Source organism: Mustela putorius, unplaced genomic scaffold (genome assembly GCF_011764305.1).
Source record: "Mustela putorius furo isolate JIRA1106 unplaced genomic scaffold, ASM1176430v1.1 tig00003845_pilon_pilon_pilon, whole genome shotgun sequence".
Lineage (NCBI taxonomy): Eukaryota > Metazoa > Chordata > Mammalia > Carnivora > Mustelidae > Mustela > Mustela putorius.
The window spans coordinates 18406575-18415163 of record NW_025421998.1 but is presented as its reverse complement, the minus strand read 5'-3'; the positions used below and the strand labels follow the sequence as shown (position 1 = coordinate 18415163).

The following is an 8589-nucleotide window of genomic DNA, read 5'->3' as shown; positions in this document are numbered from 1 at the left end:
GTGGCTCAGAGGGTTGGGCCTCTGCCTTCAGCTCAGGTCTCAGGGTCCCAGGGTCGAGCCCTGTATCGGGCTCTCTGCTCAGTGGGAGGCCTGCTTTCCCCTTTCTCTCTGCCTGCCTCTCTGCCTGCTTGTGATCTCTCTTTCTCTGTCAAATAAATAAAATCTTAAAAAAAATTTTATACATGGTGCCTAATTAGTATCTAAAAAGTTTACGGTCCTACTGTGACTGAATGGGAGTAGCCTTCTTCCCAAATCTTACCAGCATGGGAGATTAGAAATCATTTCAGTTTTGGCTAATATGATGGTTAGATATGGTTTCTTTATCATTTTAACTTGTAATGTACTGACCTCTAAAGAGAATTAGCATCTGTACTTAGCTTTTTGGTCATTTTTAGATTTTCATCTGAGTCTGAACAGGCTATGTCTGTTCATAGCTTTTGTCTGTGGGGTTCTACAAATATTGCTATTTTGAGTAAATATAACTAGTTTATAAAAATTTGCCATGAATTGAGGATATTGTATTATTTGTATTCCTTTTCTTTTGTGGTCTTTTGGTCTACTGCCATTTACATTTTTCATATAGACCAATATAACCATTTTTTCCTTATGTCTTCTGGGTATTCTGCTATTAAACCCTTTTGAATGTTATGTATGTGCTAGAATCATGTTTCTGTTTTCATTTTGTTGCAGCAGGGGCTCTCAGTTTTCTGTGGGCATCAGAATTCCTTGGGAAACTTTTAGATCTTAGAATTTAGATCTAGGTTTAGATCTTAGAATATCTGGAGGTGGGGCTTAGCCACATGTCCATTAAAAAGGTAAGCCTCATTTTGAAAAATGAGTGCTGCTTAAAAGTAGGTTTTTAAATTGCCAAAACACTGATGTAGTTGTTGAAGCTGGAATGGTTATGTCTACCTCAAACTGATATGTTGAAATCTTAACCCCCCAGTGTGATGGCTTTCAGGAGACTGGGCCTTGGGGACGTGATTCTGTTGTGAGGATGGATTCTTCGTGAGTGGGATTAGTACTCCCATAAAAGATACCCAAGAGGGTTCCTTCACCCCTTCCCCTATGTGAAGACACAGGGAGAAGATGGTTGTCTGTGCCCCAGCAAGAGGGCTTTTGCCAGAATCTGACCATGGTTGCACCCCTGACCTTGGCCTCCAGAGTTGTGAGAAAACAAATTTCTGTTGTTTATAGGCTGCCCAGTCTGTGGTATTCTGTTATAGCAGCCCAGATGGACTTAAGATACTGGGTGACAGGCACATGCGGGCTCATTATACTGTCCTCTTTACTAATAAATGTGTTTGAAAATTTTCATAAGTAGTAGCTTTAAAAGAAAAAGTTCTGATAGCATGCAAAGCCGATCAAAATTGCTGTACCAATCAGAGTTGGCAAAGTAGCAGGGATGTTATGTGTTAAATCCACCTGCAAGGCCAACTAGGAAGGGACATGGCCTTGTCATGGTGGTGTTGAGCAATAAGGCAGGCCGCCCAGTGTGGGAGCTGAGCCAGAACCTGAGTGGCCTGCCAGGACTGTGCTGTACCCTGGGACCCTGAACAACAGGGCCTCTCCTCTTTCAGAACTCTTCGTGACTTCTCAGTTCTGTAGGACCCCATGGAGAGGCAGGAGCAGATATTTCTGTTTCTTGGGGAGGCAACTAAAAAAATAGATAAAAATCTTCAAAAAAAAAAAAAGCTGTTTAAAAAAATAGAAATCAGCTACATGTCTCTCTGGGACGACAGCAGCAGATGTGGATAGTGGCAGGGTTTTTGGTGACCAGTAAATTGGAAGTGTTCCCACTTCCTATCATACTGGCATAGCCACCCCCACCCCCATTAAAGATCCTTTGTCAATCACCATCTTAAACTTACCCTAAGCCTTCGAATTTTATCTCTCTTTTTTACCCCCAGCACAATACTTTTTTTCTAGTCTGATAAAATTCTTGGCCTTGACCGTGATTTTCTTACTTCTGCCCCCACAATAAGCACAAACAGTCAACCTGGAATGCCTCACTCAGACTTTGCTCATCTCTAATCCTCACCTCTCAAAATAGTGCTCAAAATGCAGTCTAGGGGAAGCCCAGGGCGAACTGGTCCTGATCTAAGGACAAAGATAACCAGAGAATTAAAACCCATCAGCACAAAGGAGTAAAACAAATAGAACAGCCTACCCCTTGGGTAAATGGAAATGAGGCTGGAAGGAGGGGAACTTTTATAGTCTCATTAGAACCCATTGAGAGGGACACCTGGCTGGCTCAGGCAGCAGAGTATGGGATTCTTGATCTCAGGGTTGTCAGTTCAAGCCCCCCACTGGGTGTGGAGATTACTTAAAATCTTAAAAAACAAAAACAAAAAAACTGAAGCTGTGGAGAAATTGAAAAGATGTTGTCATTGAAAGGAATAATCAGAAAACCAGAATTGCTCAAAGTGAAATCTTGAAAGTATGATTATCAAAATCAACTTTGAAATTTCATGGAAGTCTAAAGAATAGAAGCAGCCAAGGACTGAATTAGTAATCTGGAAGATAAATGGAAAAAAAAATATTCCAAAACTTAGGTATGTAAAAGGAGATGAGGAGGAGGAGGAGGCTGAGAAGAGAGCCATGCAGTTTACCCTCTGTGTGCTCCAGCAGGAGTCTCAGGATGAAAAGAACACAGGCGGAGGACATCACTTTTTTTAAAATAGAGAAATGCTTGGGTCTTGAGAAGGAAAGGGTCCATCTAGACGCACAGTGATGAAATTTCTGTCCTGCGAGGATAGAAAGAATATCCTTAACGTTTGCAGAGCAAACACAAGCTTGCCTGTGAAGGGGTTCCACTCCCACTGGCCCAGAGTCCGATCAGCAATGCTGGATTTTTTTTTTAAGGTATTTATTTATTTATTTATCTGATAGAGACACAATGAGGGAGCACAAACAGGGGTGGGGGTGGGAGAGGGAGAAGCAGGCTTCCTGCTGAGCAGGGAGCCCCATGTGGGGCTTGATCCCAGGACTCTGCAGTCATGACCAGGGCCAAAGGCAGATGCTTAACGACTGAGCCACCCAGGCACCAGCAATGCTGGATTCTGAAAGACAATGGGGTGAGGAGTTCCACATTTGGAGGGAAATGATTTGAACCTCAAAATATATCCCAGCAAGACAAAGTGTAAAAATATTTTCAGATGCTGGGAAGGACGCAGAAAGATTGTCTTTTAAATCCTTTTTTCTAGGAGAGTTACTTACAGCTATACTAGAGCCACACAGAAACAGAGCCCCAGAAAGAGGAAAATGCAGGATCTAAGAGCCCAATCTAGGAGGATATCCTAGGACGATGACCGTTGCTTCACATGCTTAGACAGTAGTTAGTCCAAATTAGAACTAGAAATCAGAAGGCTCCGTGGAATGAGTCTTCAGGAAGACAGTGGGGAACAATACACAGATCTTGTGATTAGGATCTAGAAGTGTCACACTATAGCTTGCTATCAATGACACGCTGGTGTCAGTCTGTCTTTTTTCAACAAGAGAAAGAATGGCCACTAGATCATCTGGGAAATAGAATAAAACACTCTACAGGAAAGGCGTGGTCTAAATATGAATCAAGTTGGATTTTGAGCAGTTGGTGTAAAACAAAGTGATGGATTCTCAGAATTAAATGCATTTGAATTTGTAATGGGTAAAGGGTATAAACATTCCCATGTTGAGTGTCATTGTTTCACTCTTGAAACTGGATCACTATTTTTATAGCACATAAGTCTTTACAGGTCAGATTTTTTCCCCAGTAATTCTTTTGAAGAATCACCCAGGGAATACACTTAGATATAAAGTTTGTTCCCATTTTCTCTTTCGGTCAGGAAAAAATGTATGATTTTGTTTTTTTTTTTTTTTTTAGTATAGCAAAGGTGACCTTGGATTTTCACCAGATAGTCATCTAAACCTGAATATTTGGAAACACACTTGTGACCATTAAGAAGCATAAGCTTTAAATAATATGCATTAACACTAGTGTCACAGCCTTGTGTTTTAGTAATTTATTTGAAGAGTTCCTTAGTAACTAATAGCTTATTTTGAAGAAATATGTACATAAAATTCAGCTCTTTTAGTTTCACCTCCCCTTTTTTTCCTGCTAAATCCAAGTAAAATTAAATGGGATAATTTTTTTTTTTAAAGATTTTATTTATTTATTTGACAGAGAGATATCACAAGCAGATGGAGAGGCAGGCAGAGAGAGAGAGAGAGAGAGGGAGGGAGGGAGAGAGAAGCAGGCTCCCTGCTGAGCAGAGAGCCTGATATGGGACTTGATCCCAGAACCCTGAGATCATGACCTGAGCCGAAGGCAGCGGCCTAACCCACTGAGCCACCCAGGCGCCCAATTTTTTAAATTTTTATTTATTTTTAAAATTTTTTTTTCAGTATTCCAGAATTCATTGTTTATGCACCACACCCAGTGCTCCATGCAATACATGCCCTCCACCATACCCACCACCAGACTCACCCAACCTCCTACCTCCTGCCCTTCCAAAACCCTCAGATTATTTTTCAGAGTCCACAGTCTCTCATGGTTAAGAAATATTTACACAGTTATCTCTGTATTGTGGGATTGGAAAGATTTGAATATATATACAATTTTCCCGACTTTCCTACCAAGAATAGGTATTGCTATTAATATGAGAACACTCCATACAATTTTTAAAATAATTTTTATGTTTTAATAAACATATAATATATTATTAGCCCTAGGGGTACAGGTCTGTGAACCGCCAGGTTTACACACTTAACAGCACTCACCATAGCACAAACCCTCTCCCACCACCCTCTCCCTCCCCCCCTCCCACAGTCCACCCTCAGTTTGTTTTGTGACATTAAGAGTCTCTTATAGTTTGTCTCCCTCCCAATCCCATCTTGTTTCATTTACTCTTTTCCTATCCCCCAAACCCCCCATGTTGCACCTCCACTTCCTCATATCAGGGAGATCATATGATAGTTGTCTTTCTCTGATTGACTTATTTCGCTAAGCATTACACCCTCTAGTTCCATCCACATTGTTGTAAATGGCAAGATTTCATTTCTTTTGATGGCTGCATAGTATTCCATTGTATATATATACAACCTCTTCTTTATCCATTCATCTGTTGATGGACATCTAGGTTCTTTCCATAGTTTGGTTCTTGTGGACATTGCTGCTATAAACTTTCGTGTACATATGTCCCTTCAGATCACTATGTTTGTATCTTTAGGGTAAATACCCTGTAGTGCAATTTGCTAGGTCATAGGATAGCTCTATTTTCAACTTTTTGAGGAACCTCCATACTGTTTTCCAGAGTGGTTGCACCAGCTTGCATTCCCACCAACAGTGTAGGAGGGTTCCCCTTTCTCTGCATCCTCTCCAATATCTGTCATTTCCTGACTTATTAATTTTAGCCATTCTGACTGGTGTGTGGTGGTATCTCATTGTGGTTTTGATTTGTATTTCCCTTATGCTAATTGATGTGGAGCACTTTTTCATGTGTCTTTTGGCCATCTGGATGTTTTCTTTGCAGAAATGTCTGTTCATGTCCTCTGCCCATTTCTTTTTTTTTATTAATTAATTTTTTATTTTTTATAAACATATATTTTTATCCCCAGGGGTACAGGTCTGTGAATCACCAGGTTTACACACTTCACAGCACTCACCAAAGCACATACCCTCCCCAATGTCCTTAATCCCACCCCCTTCTCCCAAACCCCCTCCCCCCAGCAACCCCCTCTGCCCATTTCTTGATTGGATTATTTGTTCTTTGGGTGTTGAGTTTGATAAGTTCTTTATAGATTTTGGATACTAGCCCTTTATCTGATATGTCGTTTGCAAATATCTTCTCCCATTCTGTCAGTTGTCTTTTGGTTTTGTTAACTGTTACCTCTGCTGTGCAAAAGCTTTTGATCTTGATGAAGTCCGAGTAGTTAATTTTACCCCATACAATTTTATAAGAATTATTATTTCTACTGAAACTACCTTAGCAGACTTTTTCTAGTAAGGAAGACCTTCTTGATGTCCCACTTTCCACTAATCATTACTATCATTCTTGCAAACTCAGTGTTGAAGAGAGCTCACCTTTTTATTGAGAGCAGGTATAGCTTTGCATACTGACTGCTCCTGCCTGTAAGATTTTTGGTTTCTCGAGGACTAGGCCTGGGTATCTGCACCATCTCCTGATGGGCTCAGCACAGCCTCAGGGTGCTCCCATTGGGTCCTGGAAGGCATGCTGGGTAGAGGCAGGTAGAGCTGCTAGGCCTGCACCCCAAGCTCTTTCCCAGAGAGGCCCTTACGGGGTGGAGGAGAAGGGAAGGTGGTTGGTTCAGGCTCATGCAAGCATGGTAATGGCATCCACGGGGCTTCCAATTCTCCTCTTCACAATTGCATAGGGTATAACTTGGAAGCCCAAATGCTTGCTTATGTGTTGAATCAGAGCAGTAAACTAATAATCAAATGATAGGAACAGCCTAAACTCAGAGCCTCTTCCCATGAACAGGGTTTGTGGGGACAAAACAGTTTTGAAGAAGTGGGCCGCTCCCCTGTTTGTAGAGATGTAGGGAATGATCACGAGGGCGTGAGGGGACAGTGAACACAGGAAATGCTCAAATGCTGGTGTTCTCACGGAAAAAGCCTCTCATGGAACACAGAAAATTGCACAAAATAAGTTTCCTCCCCTGAAACCATGGACCCTTCTCCCAGCCATGCTTTCATGCAGACAAGGATGACCTCCAGAAGAGAGAGGGTAGGAAGACGGAAAGGAGAAAGGGAGGATCGGGCCTGGGAGCTCGAGATGAGGCTGAAACTTTGAGAGACAGGCAGTACTGGACAGTGAGTCATGCGGGGTGGAGCGGGTCAGAGTTGCTAACTTACTGGTTGAAGGGCTGAGCAACTTCAAAATGATTCCGTTTTAAATTAGGCAATTTGTGAATCTCCGGTTTCCTTGCTCAGACCCCTGGGGATTGGTTGGGGCAGAGGATGAAAATAGGACCCAAGCCAGGCCCTTTTATGTTTATTTCTCTTTCCTCTTACTCATGACTTTAAACAGGCATATCTATCACTAGGACTCTCCAGTTCATTACGAAGCTGCAGGTGGCAGGTCACCGAAGGGAAGAAAGAAAAGGAGGAAAGGAGCCAAGAATTCGAAAACCAGTAACTTAAGCTTCCTGTGCTCCCTTGGCCCACATGGGTACTAAGATTGGAGCAATGCATAGAAGAACAGCATGTCCCCTGTGCAAGGGTGACACACAAACTCATGAAGCATCCCGTATTTTTTCAGGGATGGTAGGAACATTCTGGAGGTAGATGGTGTTGGATGGTTGTCCACCAACACGAATGCACTTAATGTTACTAAGCTATCTATACACTTAAAGATAGCTGAATGTGAGGAGCACTGGGATTTACACACGACTAATGAATTGTTGAACACTACACCAAAAGCTAATGATGTACTATATGCTGGCTAGTTGAATTTTAATAATAATAATAAAAAAACTAAAAAGGAAGTAAAAAAAATAGCTGAAGAGTAAATTTTATCTTCTATTTTACTGCAATTTATTAAAAAAAAACCAAATACGGCCCTAAGGGTTGGATAAAGATGTCATAAGAAACAATCAACAAGTAAGTCAACAAAAGAAATTAGAAATTAATTTGCAGTTAACAAAAGAAATTAGAGCCAATAGAAATCTAAAAACACAAATGCAAGCCCTCAGTCATTGTGCATACCATGGTATGTGCATAGAGTAGTTGAAAGAGCCAACTTGGCTATTACCTGATTCAAAGTCTCACTCTGTCACTTACTAGATGTGTGATCTTGGACAAAACACCCAATGTCCTTGTGCCTGTTTCTTGCTTAAAATAGTGAAATGACATTGGACTCACAGACATATTGGGAGAATTAAGGTATTACGGGTGAGACATTTAGCATAGTAAATGGCTCCTACTAGGAGCCATTCACACTGTGTTTCCTTTCCCTTAAACACATTGCAAATGCAATGTGTTGTGGGACGCAGAACCTAACTTGAAAGATGGTAAGGATAAAATAAAAGAAATGAAAATATATGGAGATAGTATTTGGGCAGTAGTTCCTGAAAGAGGCAGGAAATTGAAATTGAAAGGACCCTCTTAATTGCTGAAGAAGATTTAAAACAGTGTAGAGTAGTGACTTAGCTGTTGTAACCAAGTAACCGCCCCAATACAGTGACTGAAATAAGATGGAAGCTTATTTTTCTCTAAATAATACTGCAGAGGTTAGCTATTTAAGGTTGACCAAAGCAGTTCTGTCATTCTCAACACACAAGATTTCCATCACCGGATCCAAAGTGGTTTCTTTAGATCCTGACATCATCTGGGTAGCGGAAGGGGTTGGGAGGAAGGGCCAGTGGTGACATCTACCTTCCTTTTTAAGGGCATGACTTAGAAATGACACACCTCATTTTCCCACCCACACCACACTGACCAAATCCTTGCTGTAAAGGATGCCAGGGGAAGTAAACTCCAGCCAGAGTCCTATTACTAAGAAGAGGAGTTTGGATGTTGCTTATGCTTAGCCTTTTCAACCACATAATGCACATTATATTTTCTCTAGTTTGCAACCACCGGCTGTC

The 8589-nt window shown here is 41.4% G+C and overlaps 1 non-coding gene across 1 annotated transcript; it reads left to right on the top strand.

The window, feature by feature from the left end:
• The first annotated feature begins 7149 nt into the window (after positions 1–7149).
• On the top strand, positions 7150–7258 carry LOC123387097. The gene has a single exon (XR_006601459.1). It is a non-coding gene; the product is annotated as a U6 spliceosomal RNA (small nuclear RNA).
• Positions 7259–8589: the final 1331 nt, after the last annotated feature.